General features: G+C 45.3%; 1 long non-coding RNA gene across 1 annotated transcript; it reads right to left on the bottom strand.

Moving 5' to 3' along the window:
- Window positions 1-5308: 5308 nt before the first annotated feature.
- On the bottom strand, window positions 5309-23467 carry LOC115482302. Its single transcript, XR_003944062.1, has 3 exons — window positions 23454-23467; window positions 7319-7321; window positions 5309-5396 (listed from the first exon to the last, which is right to left on the bottom strand). It is a non-coding gene; the product is annotated as an uncharacterized LOC115482302 (long non-coding RNA).
- Window positions 23468-25114: the final 1647 nt, after the last annotated feature.

Here is a 25114-nt window from a genome sequence, read left to right as displayed (position 1 = left end):
GGATGAGGGTTCTGGTAGTATGCTCAGAAAGGAAAGGGCAAATTTTGGTGATATTATAGAGAAAGAAACAACAGGTTTTAGCGGTCTGCTGAATATGTGCAGAGAAGGAGAGAGAGGAGTCGAAGATGACCCCAAGGTTACAAGCTGATGAGACAGGAAGGATGAGAGTGTTATTCTCAGAAATAGAGAATAGGGGAAGAGGAGAGGTCGGTTTAGGGGGAAAGATAAGAAGTTCAGTCTTTGGTCATGTTTAGTTTCAGATGGCGGTGAGACATCCAGACAGCAATGTCAGACAGGAAGGCTGATACTTTGGCCTGGATTCCTGCAGGCACCTAAATTGGCCTCTTTGAAAATGAACTAGAGCTGAGTTCCTGAATTTAAGCTCAAAATATAATTAAACCTCTACATTTAAGAGTCTAAAAAGTGAGTGACAACAGGGGAAGATTTAGGGTGAGGGTGGAGGAAAAATGTTAGGAGCTTAGCACTGATTTTCAGCAAAAGACACTTAGCCCCAGTGCTGGAAAAGTTGCTCTTAAATACCGAGTGCATCAATATCCACAGTTGAAGTTACTGATTTTGAAACAGTGATCGATGTTCAAAGGAAATCGTATGCAAATGAGATGCACGGATATTCTGCAAGTGGCTTGGAAGGGAAAGTGTCTAGCACCTGCGCAGAACAGTTTCATGGAAAGTGTTGATGTTCTGTTCATGCCCAGGAAAAAAAAAGGCCACAGCCGCTTCATTTGGGGTGTGTTCAGTGACATCACATGGAGTTTTCTTTTTTTTCCACAACAGCTTTTTAATACTACTGTTACCTATGGAACGCACGCACAATAAATGCACATGGCAGATTTCATACACACGTGCAGATACTATTCAAAAAATGCAAGCAGACTGCTCCACCGAGAAGTCACCCTTATCCAAGAACAGCTCCAGACCTGACGGAATTTTTTGAATGTTAAAGGTAGGCGTCTGAGCATCATTTGGAAACGTCTGTGCATCGCACAGAATGCTCATTTTAATACTGAGCTCATTGTAATATATTTTGAATTAATCTCAGTGTAAATGTTTAGGTCTTTTTACCACCTCTCCAAATCTTCATATACCAGTTACCCACAATTTGTAGAGATAAAAGACCAGGGCTGCCGCTTATGAGAAAAGTAATTTATTTACTTACCAAGTATAGATACAATTAATATTTTCTCATGGGAGGATAGAACTACTGCATACATATGCTCTCTGTATCCATCACTCCAACATACTGAACTGAAACAGCTATTTTTATACACTTGTATTTAACAATGATTTACAAGGCTTCAGCAAGTTATCTTACTCGGGATCATCTGGTCTTTTTCAAAACTATCTGGTTTCCCTCACCTGCTAGACCACATTCTCATGTTTGTTTATACTTCCTCCTTTCCCAGGCCTGTTTGACCATAAGGATATCAGATCAGATCATAAGTTCCTGGGCTTCACGATTTATGGCCTTTGCCCTTTGACTGTTCTCCAGGGTGCATAACTGTGTTTATTATCTACAATTTGCATAGGATTTTCAGTAGGTGCTACTGCCAACAGTAAAAGCAATATAGAACCCCTTTGTGCATTAGATACTGAATAATATGTGCGCTAGACCAGTGACAACCAGTGTAAATCAAATATTGCAAGCATGGTAAGCCTTGGGCATCAGGTCCTCAATCAGGGCTCGGCAGCTGACGGAATATGAAAATTGCTGCCGCTGTCTGCCACTCTCTACTGAAACGTGGTGGATGCACATCAAGGTATGGGGTGAGGTGGGGTTCTGACAGCTCTAAGCCTTCTTTTAAACCCTGATAAATTATGGCTTATGGTGGCGGGTGCGGTCGGTAGACTCAGGCGGGGGCAGGGGGCCCCACTGAACTGGTTTGCACAGGGCTCCATAATTGCTAAGACCGGCCCTAGTAGAGGATTAGAATATAATTTGAACTTGCATTTGCTCCAGTTCTGCTGTTCTTCATGGCAGCTAAAGATTCTTACCATCCCCCAGGGGAAAAGGCACATGAGTACTCCGCTAGCATTTCTGTTTTATTTCCTACTGAGATCAGCCACATGTAAGGCGAATGACGAATTACCCCTTTTCTGCTGAAAAGCACTTTTACATGAGCTCAAAATAAACTAAAAAAAAAAAAAACAGCTGAGAAAATAGAACAGCCAGCACTGAGATTTATTCGTTACAGTCTGCATCTTTTCTGTGCATTACTACAGCAATTAATTTTATCCAAAGTATAAAATTGATGGTTTGAGCTGTTTTATTTTGGGGGGGGGGGGGCTAATTTATGAACCACTTTCTGTATATAAAGCATGTTTTGCATGCGGAAAATGGCTAATTTAAAATGGCAGGCGTGGGTGTTTTTAAACTATCTAGGTATAAAGTTCCTGGGGGTGTGGTTGTGATGTTTGTGCACATTTGATATCTACATTTATTCTTAGGGGGTTTTGAATTGTGATGGAACCACTCAGCTGGTGGAAGTCATCGTTTTGTTAAGTGGCTATTCAGAGCTGGGACGTACCTGGGTACCAGCGCTGGACATTGAAGTATTTGGTGAATGGAGGTACTTATCCAGTTGCCAGTGCTATTCAGAGCAGTACCCGGTTAATTATTTATTTACTTATTTAGATTTTGCTCACACCTTTTTCAGTAGTAGCTCAATGTGAGTTACATTCAGGTACTCTGGATATTTCTCTGTCCCAGGAGGGCTCACAATCTAAGTTTGTACCTGAGGCAATGGAGGGTTAAGTGACTTGCCCAAGATCACAAGGAGCAGCAGTGGGATTTGAACTGGCCACCTCTGGATTGCAAAACTGGTGCTCTAACCAATAGGCTACTCCTCCACTATCAACATTCCATGTAGAAGCCTGCCCTTGCAGATCAGCAAAGCGGCCGCGCAGGCTTCTGTTTCTGTGAGTCTGACGTCCTGCACGTCAGACTCACAGAAACAGAAGCCTGCGCAGCTGTGCGCTGATCTGCATGGGCAGGCTTCTACATGGAATGTTGCTAGTGGAATAGCAACATTCATTCCATGTAGAATCTCAACTAGTAGCAACATTCCAGAATCTCCAATAGTAGCAACAGCAACATTCCATGTAGAATCTCAAATATTTATTTAGATTTTGCTCACACCTTTTTCAGTAGTAGCTCAAGGTGAGTTACATTCAGGTACACTAGATATTTCTCTGTCCCAGGAGGGCTCACAATCTAAGTTTGTACCTGAGTCAATGGAGGGTTAAGTGACTTGCCCAAGATCACAAGGAGCAGCAGTGGGATTTGAACTGGCCACCTCTGGATTGCAAGACTGGCGCTCTAACCACTAGGCCACTCCTCCACTAGCAACAGTCCATCTAGAATTTCAAATAGTAGCAACATTCCTGAATCTCAAAAAGTGGCAATATTCCATGTAGAATCTTCAATAGTAGCAACATTCCATACGTTTATTTGTTTAGATTTTGCTCACACCTTTTTCAGTAGTAGCTCAAGGTGAATTACATTCAGCTACTCTGGATATTTCTCTGTCCCAGGAGGACTCATGATCTAAGTTTGTACCTGAGGCAATGGAGGGTTAAGTGACTTGCCCAAGATCACAGGGAGCAGCTGTGGAATTTGAACCGGCCACTTCTGGATTGCAAGACCGGTGCTCTAACCACTAGGCCACTCCTCCACAAATGGTGATAAGGGCTTCTGTGGTAATGGCCACACGCTAATGGGGAAATCAGCACGTGGCCAGTACAAAAAAATATGGCATGGCGCCCTGCCATGCTATAAGTGGCCACAGTGCGTGGAAAACCCACGTACTAACAGCAGTGCCGGCCACTTTTTAGTGCGGCTTGGTAAAAGGATCCCTTAATGTGGGAACACTAAATAGGAGGTGATAATTGCTGCCACCATAATAGTTTTAAAAGTTCATGGAAACTGCAAAAAAGAAAAATTTAAAAATCTCTAAATAAATCAGAACAGAAAACAGCCACCTGAGCTTCAGGAAGAGGCTAAAAACCTTTCTCTTCCCAAAGACTGCTTCAGAACAATCCATCGTGACCCTAACTCCTAGTATCATCCATTATCCTTCCCTTTAATGTTTTTAGTCTCATACATTAATTCAGTGGTCTCTAATGTTTCTCAAACCTCACACTAACACTATCTGCTTTTGTCTCACCTAGAATGTAAACCGCACTGAACGCTGGAAAGGGGATATTAGCGGTATACAAGAATTGATTTGAATTGAATGTCTTAAATCTGGGTTCAGCATATGGGAAACTGCATTAAAACACATTAAGCCTGGATTCTAATGCTAGAGGAGTGGCCTAGTGGTTAGGGTGGTGGACTTTGGTCCTGAGGAACTGAGTTCGATTCCCACTTCAGGCACAGGCAGCTCCTTGTGACTCTGGGCAAGTCACTTAACCCTCCATTGCCCCATGTAAGCCGCATTGAGCCTGCCATGAGTGGGAAAGTGCAGGGTACAAGTGTAACAAAAATAAAATAGATACTATTGGAGATTCTACATGGAATGTTGCTATTTCACCAATGTGGCCGCGCAGGCTTCTGCTTCTGTGAGTCTGACGTGCAGGACGTCAGACTCACAGAAGCAGAAGCCTGCGCGGCCACATTGGTGACCTGCAAGGGCTTACTTCTACATGGAATGTTGCTAGTGGAATAGCAACATTCCATGTAGAGTCTCAAATAGTAGCAGGAGTGGCCTAGTGGTTAGGGTGGTGGGCTTTGGTCCTGAGGAACTGAGTTCAATTCCCACTTCAGGCACAGGCAGCTCCTTGTGACTCTGGGCAAGTCACTTAACCCTCCATTGCCCCATGTAAGCTGCATTGAGCCTGCCATGAGTGGGAAAGCGCAGGGTACAAATGTAACAAAACAAAAAAAAAAAATGCATTTTAGTAGAAGGATCCCGTAATTTTTTTGCTCCAGGGGTATTTTGTCAGGGTTCATTAGATAAAACCTACAAGCAGAGTCGGTGAGAATTTGTGCACTATTTGGGATTGATCTGAGAAAGGCACCTTGATGCCTCTGTTGCCTTTACAAAATAATCTTAAGTCTAAAGTGCTTTTTACCTGTGAATTATGCATAAATGTCCAAACTGCCTAAGGGAAACAGCCCCTTCTTTAGGCCTGCCAGGGATGGACTGACCGTACGGGCTTCACTCCCATTTTCCTGATGTACGAAGTCCTTCTCTGTCCTCTGAAACCAGGACTGGGATGTCCCTCTCTCCTCCCCTCCTCCGTTCCTGTCCCCCAAACCCTCCCCATTTGCAGGTGGGGGACGCTGGCAGCTAAATCAGCCATCTGCTGCTGACGCTGGAACTTCCCTCTGCCGCGGCCCTGCCCCCTTCTGATGCCACTTCCTTCTTCCACTAGCACTGGCCATGGCAGAGGGACCTTCAAGTGTCAACTCAGCAGCAGGTGGCCGATTTGGCTGCAAGACTAAAGAAAAAGGTCAGTGGCTGGGGGAGGGGGGGGGGCAGCAGCAAGACCAGGGAGGGCCCAAAGGTCCTCATTGCCTGGGTGCCCGGATGCCTCTTCAGTCCGCCTCTGAGGCATGCACACTTTTTTTGGACTAAAACCAATGAACGCACTTTTGAAAATGTAAAATTATTTCAATTGTTGCAGTCCCTGCCCTAACCCTTTCCTCTGGGAATGTCTCCATTCTGTGCAGGGTAAGAACCCTTAATTATACCCAACAGGTATATCAGTTTTCAAATGACCCACTTACCAGCTAAACGGATTTAAGAAATTGTACTTCCCAGTAACAAATACCTTGGAAACATTTTGAGTGACACTTTAGAAAGAATGTATAAAGTGGAATTTATGGAAAAAGCAATAAAGTGTCCATTCAACGAGTCAATTTGTTAAAGGTGAAGATGTAAAGTATAATTTAATTCCAATTTTTTTTGTAACTTAAAGTAGAATTGAGACATCCAGGTTGGAATGTGTCAGGTTCCACTCTTCCTACGGTTTTCATTATCACCTTTACGCTGATGACTCCCAGATCTACCTCTCCACACCAGAAATCTCAGCAGAAATCCAGTCCAAGGTATCTGCCTGCCTCTCTGACATTGCTACCTGGATGTCTCATCGCCACTTGAAGCTCAATATGTCCAAAACTGAGCTCCTTCTCTTCCCTCCTAAACCACCTTCTCCCCTTCCCCCATTCTCTATTTCTGTTGACAACACGCTCATTCTTCCTGTCTCATCTGCTCCTAACCTTGGGGTCATCTTTGACTCCTCCCTCTCCTTCTCTGCACATATTCAACAGATTGCTAAAACCTGTCGTTTCTTCCTTTATAATATCTCCAAAATTCGCCCTTTCCTTTCTGAACACGCTATCAGAACCCTCATCCACACTCTCATCACCTCTCGCTTAGATTACTGCAACTTGCTTCTCGCAGCCACCTCTCTCCTCTTCAATCTGTTCAAAATTCTGCTGCACGACTAATATTTCGCCAGTCATTATGCCCATATCAGTCCTCTCCTGAAGTCACTTCACTGGCTCCCTATCCATTTCCGTATAAAATTCAAGCTGCTCTTATTGACTTATAAGTGCATTCACTCTGCAGCCCCTCACTACCTCTCCACCCTCGTCTCTCCCTCCCAGGAACTCCGTTCACTAGGCAAATCTCTCCTAATTGCACCCTTCTCCTCCATCGCTAACTCCAGACTCCGTTCTTTTTGTCTCGCCACACCTTATGCCTGGAATGGGCTTCCTGAGCCGTTACGACTAGCTCCATCCCTGGCCGCCTTCAAATCCGGGCTAAAGGCCTACCTGTTTGATGCTGCTTTTGACTCCTAACTTGTCACTGGCTCGTAACCTTTATCTTGTCTTCCTCTCTCCTATGTGTCCTTCTGTCTGTCTTACCCTTATCCTTATTGGTCCTGTCTGTCTGTCCTGATTTAGATTGTAAGCTCTTTAGAGCAGGGACTGTCTTTTCTTTGTGTTCATTTGTGAAGCGCTGTGTACGACTGATAGCGCTATAGAAATGATTTATAGTAGTAGTAGAATTTTAGACAAGGATTTGCCAATGTTCAAAAATACATTTGGCCGGATTGTCCATTTCACAAGCATCAATGCCCGAAATATCAACAGGCACAACTCATGTGTCAGTATTTCAGAACATAAAGTAAATCATTGGCACTGAGCCACTTGGACTACTGTAATGGATTATATGCAGGTTGTAAGGTCCAGCTTCTGAAAAAACTCCAGACTGCCCAGAACACAGCGGCCAGATTGATATTCAACAAAACAAAATACGATAGAGCTACACCTCTTCGACTGAAACTGCACTGGCTCCCTATCATGGCCCGCATGACCTTCAAACTTTGTACTCTGGTCCACAAGATAATCTACGGTGAAGCCCCTGGTTATATGATTGCCCTGATTGACCTTCCAGCCAGGAATAGTATCAGATCATCTCGTACCTGTATGAATCTTCATTATCCTAATTGCATTGGTCTTAAATATAAAACGTCCTACGCATCCAATTTCACCTACTTAAGTACTCAAAGGTGGAATTCATTACCAAAAAGAGTGAAACCGATACATGACCATCTAGAATTCAGGCGAACTTTAAAGACCTATTTGTTTTGTAAGGCCTACCCTTCTGAATCTGCTTAGCCGCTTCAACCCTGCACTGATTTAAAAAAATGAGCTCCATAGAAGAAGTATGAGCCTCATACTTCTTCTATGGAGCTCATTTTTTTAACTCAGTGCAGTTAACTCATTTTTTTTAACTCATACTATGAGGCAGATAAAGGCCAAACGGCCCATCCAGTCTGTCCATTCACACCATCCAGTATCTCTTTCTCTCCTTTAAGAGACCCCACTTGCTCGTCTCATGCTTTTCTGAATTCAGCCACAGTCTTCGTCTCCACCACGTCCACCAGGAGGCCGTACCACTTATCCACCGCCCTTTCTGTAAAAAGTAGGGCCCAATATTTAAAGTGATTTAACCAGTCAGCAACGGCCATGCTTGTTGGTAGCAGTTACCATACACGAATTTGGGTGTTAGTAAAAGGTCCCCCTGGTATTCATTTACTTGAAGGGGTCTTTCCCGACCGTGACTCTGCCTTGGCTGCACCCGGCGGTAGATCCCCAATCTGTTCTGGATCCCTCCCACGTTCCCTGCCAGTCCTAGAGCCAAGCTCTAATGGGCCGATGCTCAGAACCGAACGCGGGCGCTAGAGGCGATTAGCGCCGGATGAGCGCCCGCATTAGTGAGTGCACAATGCTCAGAGGCTCTAGTGCAGGAGACGTGTGCGCCTAAGGTTAGCGCAAATAGCGTGCTAATGTAGTCAAACGGATTTTAATAAGGCCATTTCCTATTCCCTCCTACTGCTCAGAGAACAGGGCATGTTTGATATCTATGTTATTCTTTGGGGGTTTTGAATTGTGATGGACGTACTCAGCTGGTGGAAGTCATCGTTTTATTAAGTGGCTATTCAGAGCTGGGATGTACCTGGATACCAGCGCTGGACATCGAGGTATTTTGGTGAATGGCGGTACTTATCCAGTTGCCAGTGCTATTCAGAGCAGTACCCAGTTAATGGAGTGGAGGAGTGGCCTAGTGGTTAGTGCAGTGGAACATCGAACGTTGCTACTATTTGAGATTCCGTTGCTACTATTGGAGATTCTACATGGAATGTTGCTATTATTGGTGATTCTACATAGAATGTTGCTGAGTGGAGGAGTGGCCTAGTGTTAGAGCACTGGTCTTGCAATCCAGAGGTGGCTGGTTCAAATCCCACTGCTACTCCTTGTGATCCTGGGCAAGTCACCTAACCCTCCATTGCCTCAGGTACAAACTTAGATTGTGAGCCTTCCTGGGACAGAGAAATATCCAGAGTACCTGAATGGAACTCACCTTGAGCTACTACTGAAAAAGGTGTGAGCAAAATCTAAATAAATAAATAAATGACCTGCATAAGGACAGTTTATTTGCTATCCAGATAGTTTCCTGGTTAACAGACAGAAAATCTCTGCTAGCTGAAAACTCCCAGCTCCTTTCCCAGACTGCCCCCAGTGCTCCCCAGATAAGTGCTGCAACAATCTCTCCCTGGATTTTCAGTGGCGATCCGAGGATCAGTCCAGTCAGCTGAGCTGCCAAGAGACAGAGCTGGGGCAGGGCCACCGCTGCCCCACCACCTGGGCCACAGCTGCTGCCACTCCCCCCCACTCGGGCCACAGCCACCACCACAGTCCCCCCCCCCCACTCGGGCTGCAGCAACCTCCCCCCACCCCTTACCTCCCTTGGTCTGTCACTCTCCTGTTCCTATTCCCTCCCAATGCTCAGAGAACTGCGCACAAAAGAAAGCCACCCTTACTGCTGAAAAAATAACGCCAGCTCGGAGCAGGCGTTAGGGTGCCTGGAGAAAGGATTTCTCATGATTCTTTCTTTTAAAATCTGCCAGTTTTTATGTAATTTGGAAGCAGAAGGAAGCCTGTGCAAGCTCCTACTAAGCGCTGGTAGTGAGACAAATGTGTATGAGTCAGAGCAAACCCAAAAGTGAAAGCACAGATTGGCGCCTGTTTCTGTGTTTAAATATAAGCCTTCCAAGTAAAAAAAAAAAAAAAAAAAAATTGAAATGCTTATTTTTAAAGGCACAGAAAGCCAACACCAATGCATGCTTCATGTTAAGGTTTGCCTGGTGAATGCGCCCAGGAGCTGAGCTTACCGTGAAACTCTTCTGCACATGCACCAAGCACGTTCCCCCTTGCTTTCGCTTTTACAGCGCGCACGTAATTTGAATACCACTTCCTGTGAGCATCGGCAAGCTAGGTTTCTGTTCTGTTCCAGGAGTAAGGTTTCTGCGCTGTTGGCTTAGCGCAGGAGTTCTGAGCATCGCCCCCTAAGTGAATGGATGGGCATCTTAAAACACATGCTTCAATCCAAACATAGCGGGATCCTGTTTCCAAAGGGTGTGTGTGTCCTGGTGTTGAAGATCCCCTTTAAAAGGGGTTTTGGTTTGAGAGTAAGTATTACATAAGTACAAAAGTATTGCCATACTGGGACAGACCAAAGGTCCATCAAGCCCAGCATCCTGTTTCCAACAGTGGCCAATCCAGGTCACAAATACCTGGCAAGATCCCCAAAACGTACAAAACCTTTTATGCTGCTTATCTCAGAAATAAGCAGTGGGTTTTCCCCAAGTCCATTTTAATAATGGTCTATGGACTTTTCCTTTAGGAAGCCGTCCAAACCTTTTTAAAACCCCGCTAAGCTAACCGCCTTTACCACATTCTCTGGCAACGAATTCCAGAGTTTAATTACATGTTGAGTGAAGAAGAAAGTTGTCTGATTCGTTCTAAATTTACTACATTGTAGCTTCATCGCATGCCCCCTGGTCCTAGTATTTTTGGAAAGAGTAAACAAAATGCTTCACATCTACTCTTTCCACTCCATTCATTATTTTATAGACTTCTATCATATCTCCCCTCAGCTGTCTTTTCTCCGGGCTGAAGAGCCCTAGCCGCTTTAGCCTTTCCTCATAGGGAAGTCGTCCCATCCCCTTTATCATTTCATCGCCCTTTATCCTGATGCCTGGGGGTGGTGGTGGTGGGGTTAATCGTTATAAATAGTTTCTTCCTGAATGAAAAAAGGAAAATGACCATTTGCAGGAACGGGCATGAAGAACTAAAGTGTTGCCATGGCAATGTTGACATCCCGTAACAGCCTAGAAAAAGAAAATTGTAAATAAGCATGGGAATGTTAGATTGAAAAAGAAATGCCGTAAAGTTTCCGTAGCACTGAATCAGCAAAGTAAAGCAATGAGTGCAGCAGTCTGGTTTGTGTTGAGTGGATCTGATTCAAAAATCAATTAATAGCACAGAGGAGACGATGCAGTCTTTTCTCATGCCATATGGGACTTCCTTTTTTCAGTCTAATTCAGTCCAGTGATAATGGTTCTGCGTGCACATGTCTTGTGCATGCTGTGGGCATGATTGTTCACAAAGTTTCATCCAAAACAGAAGTTCCTTAAGGAACTTCCTTAAATCTAGACTGAAAGCCCACCTCTTTGACATTGCTTTTGACTGGTAACCACTTGTAACCACTCGCCTCCACCTACCCTCCTCTCTTCCTTCCCGTACACATTAATTGATTTGATTTGCTTACTTTATTTTTTGTCTATTAGATTGTAAGCTCTTTGAGCAGGGACTGTCTTTCTTCTATGTTTGTGCAGCGCTGCGTACGCCTTGTAGCGCTATAGAAATGCTAAATAGTAGTAGTAGAAGTATAACATGTCAAGTAGTAATGTATCTGATTTATGCGATGCCTCAGTCTATACTGCTCTCACTGAAATGAAAACAGAACTAGGAATTCAGTTGAAATATTGACTGAAATATGGGGATGGGTGGGGGTGGGGTGAGTAGTGAGGATTCCTAGTGGCAGGTTAACATAGACCTCTGTTTCATTTACTTCCCACTGACACCTAAGGGGCAGACATATGAAAGGGTTATATTCCCCCCCCCCCATTTTGGAGGGAATGTTACAAGACATTTCCCGCACATAAAACCCTGGATTTTATAAAGGACCCACAAATTTCCATGTGCAACATTGCACGCTATCCTGAAGTGTGCACACACCTAATTTGGCTAATGAGCCAATTAGCGCAAATCATTGGGTGCTAACAATTAATTATCAACATTAATTGACAACATTTTGGATTTGTGCATGCATTTTGTTAAGTGCTATTCTATAAAGATGTGCATGCAAATCTGATAATGCACAACTCAAAAGAGAGCATAGCCATGGGAGGGGCATGGGCGGGTCAAGGGTGGGGGCTTATGATTTATATTAATGTATTTTTTTTAAATCTGTTTGTTGACAGTTTGTTACAAGCCCCTGATGCAGCACTCGAGAGGGCTTTTAATTATTTATTATTTTAGCGTCGACTAAATTGGACTTGGTTTGTATATCATTTTCACGACGTGCTTTTTTGTCTCTGTGTATCAATCTTGTGGATCGATTGCCTATCTGCTCTCTTGGATATTCAATGTTGATACCCATGGATGTCTGCGGTTTTAAAACTGCTGAATGTTGGGGGGAGGGGAGGGGAAAATCTCACTAAACTCCTCAATTTAGGAGCATAAAAAGTGGTGTTGCACCGTTGCTACAGGGGTGGATTTAGGATGGGGAACAACATTTAGGAGGTGGCTTGGATCTCTTTCAGGGAGAGAAAACTAACAACTTATAGCAGCAGCTTCAGAGAGCATTTTCCATCTCACAGATAGGCTGCAGAGAATACCTTCTCCTGCTTTAGACTTAGCCTGGCCTCAGAATGACATCCTATAGTATATCTCCTATCAAACTGAGCTCTCTTTTTCATCAAGCACTGCCATTTCCTCCCCTCACCCTCCCCACTGACAGTTTGAACTTCGTGGGTGTGGCTTGGATCTCTTTCAGGGAGAGAAAACTAACAACTTATAGCAGCAGCTTCAGAGAGCATTTTCCATCTCACAGATAGGCTGCAGAGAATACCTTCTCCTGCTTTAGACTTAGCCTGGCCTCAGAATGACATCCTATAGTATATCTCCTATCAAACTGAGCTCTCTTTTTCATCAAGCACTGCCATTTCCTCCCCTCACCCTCCCCACTGACAGTTTGAACTTCGTGGGTGTGGCTTGGATCTCTTTCAGGGAGAGAAAACTAACAACTTATAGCAGCAGCTTCAGAGAGCATTTTCCATCTCACAGATAGGCTGCAGAGAATACCTTCTCCTGCTTTAGACTTAGCCTGGCCTCAGAATGACATCCTATAGTATATCTCCTATCACCTTCTCCCACTACTCCAACCAGAGTTACACCTAATCACACTGACCACCCTTCAACATCTTCTGTCCTTCTGTGACTGTTCTCTTGTGCTTGACTGCTTAAATATTTTAATTTAAATGCTTTACTTTTTGTCTATTAGATTGTAAGCTCTTTGAGCAGGGACTGTCTTTCTTCTGTGTTTGTACAGCGCTGCGTACACTTTGTAGCGCTCTAGAAATGTTAAATAGTAGTAGTAGGTTAGCACTTATTTGTAGCACTAGGCTCATACATTAGGCTTATAAAACTAGGCAAATGAATGGCAGGCTTAATCTAAGCCTAATTTTTAAGTTTATTTATTTATTTTATTGCATTTGTATCCCACATTTCCCCACCTATTTGCAGGCTTCAATGTGGCTTACATAGTATTGTTAACATAGTTGTTCCAGTATATTAGGTATAGTTAGTATTGTGTAGAGGTTGCTTAGGGGAAGAAAGGTTGATTAGGGGCAGCTCCTTGTGTCCTCTGGGCAAGTCACTTAACCCTCCATTGCCCCATGTAAGCCGCATTGAGCCTGCCATGAGTGGGAAAGCGCAGGGTACAAATGTAACAAAATAAAATAGATACTATTGGAGATTCTACATGGAATGTTGCTATTATTGGAGATTCTACATTGAATGTTGCTATTCCATGTAGAAGGTTGCGCAGGCTTCTGTTTCTGTGAGTCTGACGTCCTGCACATACGTGCAGGATGTCAGACTCATAGAAACAGAAGCCTGCGCGGCCACATTGGTGATCTGCAAGGGCCGACTTCTACATGGAATGTTGCTAGTGGAGGAGTGGCCTAGTGGTTAGGGTGGTGGACTTTGGTCCTGGGGAACTGAAGAACTGAGTTCGATTTCCACTTCAGGCACAGGCAGCTTCTTGCGACTCTGGGCAAAACTTAACCCTCCATTGCCCCATGTAAGCCGCATTGAGCCTGCCATGAGTGGGAAGGACAGGATTTATAAGGGTATTTATAGAAGGTGGGCTTTCATAACTGAATGGGTTGGTGAACTGGATCAGTGGGGCTGTAGGTTCTCATTGTAGGCCTTGTTGAAGAAATATGTTTTCAGAGATTTGCGGAAGATGAATTTTCAGCTGAAAATTTAGGTTCTTAATATTGGCTGAACACAGGACACAAATATAGAAACCGAAATTTAGGAGCATAGCTTTTTCTGAATATCGGGCCTGTTTAATTTTTCCAGTTAGGTTGGCTCTAGTCTATTTTTACCACTCTGTCTTGCTGGTTTTCTTCCAAACCCTCTTCCAGGATCTAATTTCCTCTTTCATCAGTCTTCCTATCTTCTTCGCTTCCACCTCACATCTCTCTGTGATGTTGATCCTTCTGTTCCATCTTTTTAATGCATTTCTTTCATCGTTTTTTAAATCTGGCTATAGCTATATTTCACTCCTCCTTTGCCCCTCCAATCCTCAGTCTCCCTCTTTTCACCTTTTCCATTTCCTACTTTTACTTCCCTAGTCTTCCCATTCCCAGCCTCTGTTTCATTCCATCCCCAGTTCCCCATTTCCCCCCTCTACAGTGGTGTAGCAGGGGGGAGCTGCCACCCGGGGCAGGGCGGTTCGCCGTTGCACCCCCCCACCCGCACCCTACCTTTAAAAAGAATATCGGGAGGCGAGGCGCACGTAAAAGAAATGTGGACCGTCGGGCCTTCTCTCGCTCTGTCTGTCCCGCCCTTGCGGAAATAGGAAGTTGCGTCAGCAGAGGGCGGGACAGATAGAGCGAGGGAAGACCCGACGGTCCACATTTCTTTTACATGCAGGGCAGGCGTGAGGTGCTGCGCCTCGCCTCCCGATATTCTTTTTAAAGGTAAGATGCAGGAGCTGGTCGGGGGGGGGGGGGGGGGGTGTCGATTCGCTGAGGGGGGGAGCTGGCAGGGAGCACCCCCCCTGAGCTGACACCCGGGGCGGACTGCCCCTCCCGCCCCCCCCTTGCTACGCCACTGCCCCCTCTATACTTATCTCCTCTCCAGTCTCATCTATCTTCTTCTATGTCTCATCCCTTAATCAGATACAAGTTCTTCCCTATCACTTAACCCCTGTATCTTCAGCCCCTTTCTTAATTTCCTTCTGCCTCTTTCCACCTATTAATTCCTTTTCCGATGTTCATTAAATCTGCCTTTCCTTCTCCTTATCTCAGCATCTATCACTATGCCCCTCCCACTCAACCTTTCTGTACTTATGCCCTTGCTTCTCCCCTGCCCCCTCCCAATATCTGTCCTTCGTTCCCTTCTTACCTCCCCCAAAATCTGCCACTGTCTCCTAAACTTAGGTTGTAAGCTCACCAGGTACAGAGAAAGTACCTGCATAGAATATGTAAACTACTTTGGTCGTAACAGAAAGGCAGTATATCTAACGAACTACCCTTACTCCGTCCCCAGCAACTGCCACCATCAGCACCCATGTCTCAGCCATAGCATCTCCCCCCTTTTCAGTTTCAGTCTCACACTTCCAGCTCCAGCATCAGTTCTCTTCCAGTCTCAGCTAGTTTCCAGTCCCAGCATCAGCACTTTTCCAGTCCCCTCCCCACCCAAGTATTAGTTCCTGCCAGTCACTCCTATCCCCTTGATTAATCACATTATTTATTTATTTAGATTTTTTTGCTCACACCTTTTTCAATAGTAGCTCAAGGTGAGTTACATTCAGGTACTCTGGATATTTCTCTGTCCCAGGAGGGCTCACAATCTAAGTTTGTACCTGAGGCAATGGACGGTTAGGTGACTTGCCCAAGATCACAAGGAGCAGCAGTGGGGTTTGAACTGGCCACCTCTGGATTGCAAGACCGGTGCTCTAACCACTAGGCCACTCCTCCACTGGCAACATTCCATCTAGAATCTCAAATAGTAGCAACATTTCAGAATCTCAAAAAGTGGCAACATTCCATGTAGAATCTTCAACAGTAGCAACATTCCAAGATTTTGCTCACACCTTTTTCAGTAGTAGCTCAAGGTGAGTTACATTCAGGTACTCTGGATATTTCTCTGTCCCAGGAGGGCTTACAACCTAAGAAGCAGCAGTGGGATTTGAACTGGCCACCTCTGGATTGCAAGAACGGTGCTCTAACCACTAGGCCACTCCTCCACGCCACTTAGTTCAAGGGGAGGGGAGGGAGGGAGGGGGGGGGGGGGGGGGGGGAAAGAAATTACAGAAACAAGTTTGCACAGTGTTCATTCTCACTTTCATTCTGCCGGTCCTACAAAACACACAGCTCATTTTGGCTGTACTGTCAGGGTCTTTCTCTGAAGTGTTAACCCATTTGTAGATTCTTGATATCTTTGATGACCTTGTGAAACCACTGGAGGGTCATTTTTCATATCTTCTACCTCCTACGGTGATTGATATGTTTAGAAAAACAAAAAGTATGAGACCAAAGCATAATTAATCTTTCGCACTGTCCGATGTCGATGCCTACCGAGCCCTCATCAGCACAAGCCCTGCTCCTTTGCACCTTCAGCAATCACTTCCAGCCCTGAAGATGACAAATGGCCTGTTTCCACACACACAAAACCCATCACGCAGAAAGTATACTGTTTGGAACTGTGTGTTAGAGATGGGGAAGTCTGGCATAATTTTATGGCAGAATTATTTATTATTTACAAAACCATAAAGAAAAGTCTTGCAACTAAAGAGAAAATCAATGCAACTAAAAGGAAAGATGTATATGAGTGGGAAAGCGCGGGGTACAAATGTAACAAAAATATATATATATTCAGAATATCATGCTGGATACTCATGCAGAAAGTGACAAAAAAAGGTTTTGACAGGAAGTAAATGTACAAATGCAAAATATTTCTCACTTTGGAGAGCTTGCCTTGGAGAAAGTGTGAGAAAGTCCCTAGCAGGAAATCTGTAATGCGTTTGCAGTCTCTGTCTCTAATCGATATCAGAGCAGATGGAAGAATGAAGCTCAGGCTGGGGGATCCTTCCTTCTTTTCACACATAATTTTGGTGAGAATTGGGCAGTTTTTTGTCTTTTTGTGGAACAGTTTCGCATAGGATTTATGGGGTAGTCAATGCTGGCTTTCCAGGGGCCGATATTCAGACTACAGGAGTTAGCCCGGCTAACTCTGGCGGTCAGCAGTCAGTCTGAAAATTAATGCCAGGCCGTTTTATTTCTTTTATTTGTTACACTTGTATCCCGCATTTTCCCACCTATTTGTAGGCTCAATGTGGCTTACATAGTACCGGAGAGGCCTTTGCAGGCTCCGGTGTGAACAAATACAGGGTGATGTTGTGGTAAGATCAAGTTCATGTGGCACAGCCACGTTAGGGAATCGGAGAACGGAAGAGTTGTGTTATGTCCATTACGTGCTTTAGTTTGGTTGTGTTGCAGAGATTAGGCATTCAAGTTGGATCGGTAGGGTATGCCTTTTTAAACAGGTTGGTGTTTAGTGATTTCCAGAAGTTTAGGTGGTCGTACGTCGTTTTCAAGGCTTTTGGTAATGCGTTCCACAGTTGTGTACTTATGTAGGAAAAACTAGATGCGTAAGTTGTTTTGTATTTAAGTCCTTTGCAGCTTGGGTAGTGCAGGTTTAGATAAGATCGTGTTGATTCGGATGTATTTCTAATTGGGCAAGTCTACTACTACTATAAATCAATTCTATAGCGCTACCAGTTGTACGCAGCGCTTTACAATTGAACATGAAGAAGACAGTCCCTGCTCAAAAGAGTTTACAATTTAAATCAGGACAAACAGACAGGACCAAAAAGGATAAGGGAAGGACAGACAGACGGACACATAAGGATAAGATAAAAGTTACAAGTCAGGAGTCGAAAGCAGCATCAAACAGGTAGGCCTTTAGCCCGGACTTGAAGGCTGCCAGGGATGGAGCTAGACGTAATGGCTCAGGAAGCCTATTCCAGGCATAAGGTGCGGCGAAATAGAAGGAGCGGAATCTGGAGTTAGCGATGGAGGAGAAGAAGTCTCTCAAGTCTGGTCATGTAACTCGGGGCTTCTCCATAGATGATTTTGTGAACCAGGGTGCAGAGTTTGAAGGCGATGTTTCCGGTGACCGGCATTGAATATCCGGTTTATTTTTAGCTGTTTCATACTTAACCGGCTAAGTTAACATTCGGAGACTGCCAGTTAAGTTTGAATCGGCCAAAGATATTTAAGTGGCCCGATGTGGCCACTTACAATAACCGGCTATGCGCTGAATATTCGGAGATAGCCGGCTATATTGCATGGTCTAGCCAGTTATCTCTTAGGTGCAATATTCAGTGGAGGATAAGCAGCTAGTCCTAGCTGAATGTCACCAGATAGCCAGTTAAGTGACATTTAACAGGCCAGGTGCCATTCTTGGACAGTTAAATGGTTTTGAATATTGGTGGTGGAAGGGGGGGGGGGGGCTAGTCTTTATCCCCCAGATTCTATATAGGTCATCCAAATTTTGTCACAGAGGGGGAGATGCATGTGCAATTTAATTAGTTAATAAGCCATTAACAGTCAATTATTGGTGTTAATTGGCAGTCATTTGGACTTGCACATCTGCCTATGCGCTATTATATAACGCTGCACGCCCACGGTGTCTCACATGCAACCCAAAAAGGGGGTGTGGCCATGGGTGGGACATGGACAGGTCAGGGTCATTCCAAGACATAAGTCCATAAGTATTGCCATACTGGGAAAGACCAAAGGTCCATCGAGCCCAGCATCCTGTTTCCAACAGTGGCCAATCCAGGTCACAAATACCTGGCAAGATCCCAAAAATGTACAAAACATTTTATACTGCTTATCTCAGAAATAGTGGATTTTCCCCAAGTCCATTTAACAACGGTCTATGGACTTTTCCTTTAGGAAGCTGTCCAAACCTTTTTTAAACTCCGCTAAGCTAACCGCCTTTACCACATTCTCTGGCAACGAATTCCAGAGTTTAATTACACGTTGAGTGAAGAAACGATTTCTCCTATTCGTTTTAAATGTACTACATTGTAGCTTCATCGCATGCCCCCTAGTCCTAGTATTTTTGGAAAGCGTGAACAGACGCTTCACATCTACCCGTTCAACTCCACTCATTATTTTATAGACCTCTATCATATCTCCCCTCAGCCGCCTTTTCTCCAAGCTGAAGAGCCCTAGCCGCTTTAGCCTTTCCTCATAGGGAAGTCGTCCCATCCCCTTTATCATTTTCGTCGCCCTTCTCTGCATCTTTTCTAATTCCACTTTATCTTTTTTGAGATGCGGCGACCAGAATTGAACACAATATTCGAGGTGCGGTCGCACCATGGAGCGATACAAAGGCATTATAACATCCTCATTTTTGTTTTCCATTCCTTTCCTAATAATAACTAACATTCTATTTGCTTTCTTAGCCGCAGCAGCACACTCAGCTTGAGCATCTGGATCAGGGGACATGAACCTACTAAGTAGTAAATGTAAAACAAACTGGAGAAAACAAGCTACAGAATGTGTTTAATAAAGCACTTATTTCATGTCTACAACCTTGTCTGGCTGTGTTCCTGTGAAGGCCAACCTCAACCCTCGCTCACAGTATCACATGCCTATTCTATAAAAGAATGCAGCTGCTTACTTTCCTTTAGGTTTGAGCAATTACGCCAGCCATTGAGTTAGTGGAAGTGCTTTTTTTTAACCTAATTGCAGAACTATGTCCATGACTATGTACTTCACCCATGCTGCATCCAAGCACCATAACCCCGTGTACACCCACTTTTCAGCTATGAGCTATTAAAGGATAGTGCACAGCTGGAATCTGGCATTTGCATACGTGTATATGTGCTAGAATTGTAATCACTTGTGCACATATTCAGCACATAAATGTTTTAGCATCTTCTTAATTGGGTCAGTGCCAAATGGGTGGCCTGCTTCTGAACTTTTGGAGTGGAGGAGTGGCCTAGTGGTTAGGGTGGTGGACTTTGGTCCTGAGGAACTGAGTTCAATTCCCACTTCAGGCACAGAGGCAGCTCCTTGTGACTCTGGGCAAGTCACTTAACCCTCCATTGTCCCATGTAAGCTGCATTGAGCCTGCCATGAGTGGGAAAGCGCAGGGTACAAATGTAACAAAAAAAAAAACAAACTCATCCTCTCAGTCTGGTACATGACCAAATATTTTATCAGGCCTGGAGGTGGTTATCTTCATCAGGCCCTTCCTACTGGGACTCATACACTCCAAGGAGAGAGAGCAGTGGCGTAGCAAGGGCGGCTGCCACCTGGGGCGGTTCGCTGCTCACACCCCCCCCCCCCGCCAGGGTGCAGCATGACACCCCCCCTCGGTGCATCACCCAGGCCCCCACCCCCAAGTGCATTCTTGCCTGCCGTGTAACCTGTTCTGGGGCAGAGGGAGCAGGGAACCAGTGGAGCCGACACCCCTCCAGCGGCGTGCACCCAGAGCGGACCGCCCCCACCGCCCCACCCCTCCTACGCCACTGAGAGAGAGAGACAATTTGGGTCCTTCCTTTGTCTCACAGCTAGCCAGATCCACAAGGCACAGGTAGACTGGCACTGCTACCATCCGACAGCCTACAGGAGCTGAGAGACATCACCTCTGACTTCCTCACTCCCTTTTCTATGTAGAGGAGACAGGATACATAACTTGCTCTATCCTTCCTGAGACTCTCATGAATTTCTTGAAGCTCATAGCAGACTATTTCTCCTCCAACATCCGGCAGTCAACTCTACTGAACTTCCTTAAACTCCCTAGAGCTAACATTGATGCCATTCAGACCAGTGATCAGACTCTGACATGTACAGTCGCCAAGAGTGGCCTGTGGGGGATGTGGAGCCATGTGTAGAGACTCATTGTAGAGCTTCATTTGCATAAGTCATTAGGGGCTGGAAAGCAAGGCCATGTGTGAAAAACACTGTTGTTCAATGGTATGGTTGGCACTGGTGGAGGGGCATAATCGAACGGGGTGCCCAAGTTTTCCTGAGGGCGTCCTCGCAGGACGTCCCCATGAAGGGGCGGGGAAACCCATATTATCGAAACAAGATGGGTGGCCATCTTTCATTTCAATAATACGGTCGGGGGACACCCAAATCTCAACATTTAGGTTGACGTTAGAGATCGTTGTCCCTGATTCTCGGCGATAATGAAAACCGAGGCTGCCCATCTCAGAAATGACCAAATCCAAGCCATTTGGTCGTCGGAGGAGCCAGCATTTGTAGTGCACTGGTCCCCCTCACATGCCAGGACACCAACCAGGCACCCTAGGGGGCACTGCAGTGGACTTCAGAAAAAGCTCCCAGGTGCATAGCTCCCTTACCTTGTGTGCTCAGCCCCCCAACCCCCCCAAACCCAATCCCCACAACTTTACACTACTACCATAGCCCTTAGGGATGAAGGGGGGCACCTAGATGTGGGTACAGTGGGTTTGTGGTGGGTTTTGCAGGGCTCACATTTACCACCACAAGTTTAACAGGTGGGGGGGATGGGCCTGGGTCCGCCTGCCTGAAGTGCACTGCAGTACCCACTAAAACTTCTCCAGGGACCTGCATACTGCTGTCATGGAGCTGGGTATGATATTTGAAGCTGGCATAGAGGCTGGAAAAAATATTTTTAAATTTTTTTTGAGGGTGGGAGGGGGTTAGTGACCACTGGGGGAGTAGGGGGAGGTCATCCCCGATTCCCTCCAGTGGTCATCTGGTCATTTAGGACACATTTTTGTGGCTTGGTCATAAAAAAAAGGACCAAGTAAAGTCGGCCAAGTGTTCATCAGGGACACCCTTCTTTTTTCCATTATCGGCCGAGGACGCCCATGTGTTAAGCACGCCCCAGTCCCGCCTTCGCTATGCTTCTGACATGCCCTGTGAACTTTGGTCATCCCCGCGACGGAAAGCAGTTGAGGACGTCCAAAATTGGCTTTCGATTATGCCGATTTGGGCGACCCTGGGAGAAGGATGCCCATTTCCCGATTTGTGTCAAAAGATGGGTGCCCTTCTCTTTCAAAAATAAGCCTGATTGTCACCCCTGTGAAGGTGCCCCTTAGGAAATGGTTCAGTCCCTCCTGTCCTCACTCTACTGTGGTACAGTCCATATTCTTCCCAGTGGAGATGCAGAGATACCTAGTAAGAGAAATAAGGATGTCCTTATAGGCTTTCTTAAATTTTGTCACCGTTGTAGCCTCCATACCAAGCCATGGAGGCTCTTTCACTGATCCATGACCCTTTCCAGGAAGAAATATGTTGTAATGGTACTGCTGAATGCACCCTGCTCTGAGCCTGTATTGCAGACTCTCTGGGCCACCTAGAACTTGCTTCTATAAAAAAATAAAAGAAAACTTTAGGTTTATGAAAAATGTTCAAATGCACAAAATCTCCACTTTTTGTGGTAAAATTTTAAACACAGTTTTGCAATGACCAATAATGTCATTAAAAAAGTGGAAAATCACATAAACACGAGAGGGCGGTTTCATTTATGAGGCATAAACAGAGCAGAATGAAAATGACTAATTATCTGATGGGTACAGATTCTGTTTTGCTCTGTTCACTTCCTCAGGTGGGTTCTAGAAAAATCGTACTCATTCACGAGTTATGGAAATGTCTTGTCCAGGCGACGAATCTATATGTTACCTGGCCAGTAATCATGCATTTTCTACGTACTGTATTTGTAGTGATATGTGAGACTCTTCAGGTTTAATTTTTAATTTGGAGAATGGAGATAGTTCATGGAGCGATGTCTCCGAAGCTGCTTCTCTGTGTCTTGTCGATACACTCATTATTTCTTGGAAGAGTTGATCGTTCTATTGGAAAGGGCATTTCACGTTCCCTTTACTGTGGAACACAATCCATATCTTTCCTGTTGGCAGAAGTTTCTACCTCCACTAATGTGCTGTTAAGAGTAAGTGTCTGATTTATTTCTAGGCTATATAATTCACTAGAGGTCTAAAGTCCAATATGTATAAGCCGTGGGCCATAGAAGCTTTAATCTGAACAGACATTAGACTATGGAGAATCCACTTAAAGGGTATCAAGCTGGATCCTTAAGCATACTTGCCAAATGCTAGGGATGTGTACAAACGATTTTGCATTTCATCTATCTGAAATGAAATAAAAAACAAAAAGATTTAAAAAAAAGTCCCCTTCTGAGTCCTCTCCCTTTCCCCAGCATCTTAACCTGTTCACCGATGTCATCATGGAGCAGAAGGTAACACAGTTGCTCCTGCCCTTTTGCTGCAGAAACAGGAAATGGTACTGTGGGCCCAAAACCAACAGTGTTATGGGTAGTTGCGATAGAAGAACGGTTCATTTATTTGATTGTACCAGGGCCGCCGAGAGGGGATCAAAAATCCCCGGGCATGGGTCTCCAAGGGGAGTCCGGCACTGGGGTCTCTCTCTCTCTCTCTCCTGCTCCTGCTGGGACCCGAGTGATCATGTCCCGACAGGAGCAGGAGAGCGAAAACTCTGGTGCCGCAGCCGGGTCCCCCTTGGAGGCTGGGGAGGACCCAGAGGAGCAACTCCACCGCTGCTCTTCTGCCCAGCTGAGCAGCATGAGGTATGTTTAGATAATATTTTAGGGGAAATGAGGGTTGGGGATAGTGAGTTGGTTAATTCCGTTCCCTTCACTATTTGTTTTGTTTGCAGTCAACGCCCCCGAGGACGCATGGAGGGGCATAATCGAACGGGGACGACCATCTCTAAGGGCGCCCATCTCTAAGGACGTCCCGGCAAAGGGGCAGGGAAACCCGTATTATCGAAACAAGATGGGCGTCCATCTTTCGTTTCGATAATACGGTCGGGGACGCCCAATTCTCAACATTTAGGTCGACCTTAGAGATGGTCGTCCCCGGTTTTCGGCCATAATGGAAACCGAGGACGCCCATCTCAGAAACCACCAAATCCAAGCCATTTGGTCGTGGGAAGAGCCAGCATTCGTAGTGCACTGGTCCCCCTGACATGCCAGGACACCAACCGGGCACCCTAGGGGGCAATACAGTGGACTTCAGAAATTGCTCCCAGGTGCATAGCTCCTTTACCTTGTGTGCTGAGCCTCCCACCCCCCCCCCCCAAAAAAAAACCCACTCCCTACAACTGTAGAGTAGAACTGGGACTACAAATACCACACTGCTTTGTGATGAAGGCTCAAAACCAGGGCTGGTCAAAAAGCCTCCCTTGTGGAGCTGGGTATCTTGGCAGCTCTGTTCCTGCTTTCCATTATGATCATGGGGTAAGAATCTGAAATAGGATGTTGCCAATGCCTGAGATCAGACTATAAACTGATCCCTTAGTAAAAACTTTCTATTTCATTCACAGAGGTGCCAAATTACCCAGTTCCAGGCTAGAGATTTTGGGACAGTCCTGGATTTTGGATTTCTGAACATCCCATCCTGGTATATTATGGGACTTGCACTGTACCCACATGTAGGTGCCCCCCTTCACCCCTTAGGGCTATGGTAGTGGTGTACAGTTGTAGGGAGTGGGCTTTTGGGGGTTTGGGGGGCTCAGCACACAAGGTAAGGGAGCTATGCACCTGGGAACATTTTCTGAAGTCCACTGCAGTGCCCCCTAGGGTGCCCGGTTGGTGTCCTGGCATGTGAGGGGGACCAGTGCACTACAAATGCTGGCTCCTCCCACTACCAAATGCCATGGATTTGGTTGTTTTTGAGATGGGCGTCCTCGGTTTCCATTATGGCCGAAAACCGGGGACGACCATCTCTAAGGACGACCTAAGGAGATTTGGGCATCCCCGACCGTATTATCGAAACAAAAGATGGATGCCCATCTTGTTTCGATAATAGCGGTTTCCAGGCTCCTTCGCCGGGACGTCCTTAGAGATGGTCGTCCCCGTTCGATTATGGCTCTCTATGTGCCTTTATAAAATGGGCTCTCAGAACTATCCCTGTAGCGTATAAATTCTGGAGCAGTGCTAAATATTAGCACATAAAATATGTGCAGACTGATGTATTTTATAAAATACATGCCTACATTATGACTCCACCCATTTTCTTCCCAAGCTCCTCCCTTGACTACACCAAGTCAACAAGTACTTACACACCACATTTATCTGCAGTGAAGTGTGCTAGTTAGCAGGTTACAGTAATTAAACAAAAAGAGCTACCCTCCTAAAATGTATACATCTCAAGGAAGGGTACTACATGACAATTAAAGCCTGGTGTTGCTTAAAGCTGACATGAGGTTCCAGTGCCAGAAAGTTAAAACATGGTGGCCAATGTGAAATGAGTGGGAGACCTCAGTGCAGTTTCCAATGGAGAGGTGTCCATAGCAACCAAATCCAGTATCCCAACATGCTGCCACCGACACCAATGTTGGCAGCCTCCGTAAGGAGGTCAGTGATTGCACAGACGCAGAAAATGAATTATCC

This window comes from Microcaecilia unicolor, chromosome 12 (assembly GCF_901765095.1).
Source record: "Microcaecilia unicolor chromosome 12, aMicUni1.1, whole genome shotgun sequence".
Lineage (NCBI taxonomy): Eukaryota > Metazoa > Chordata > Amphibia > Gymnophiona > Siphonopidae > Microcaecilia > Microcaecilia unicolor.
The sequence above is the reverse complement of the archived record's forward strand: the minus strand, read 5'-3'. Positions and strand labels throughout refer to the sequence as shown.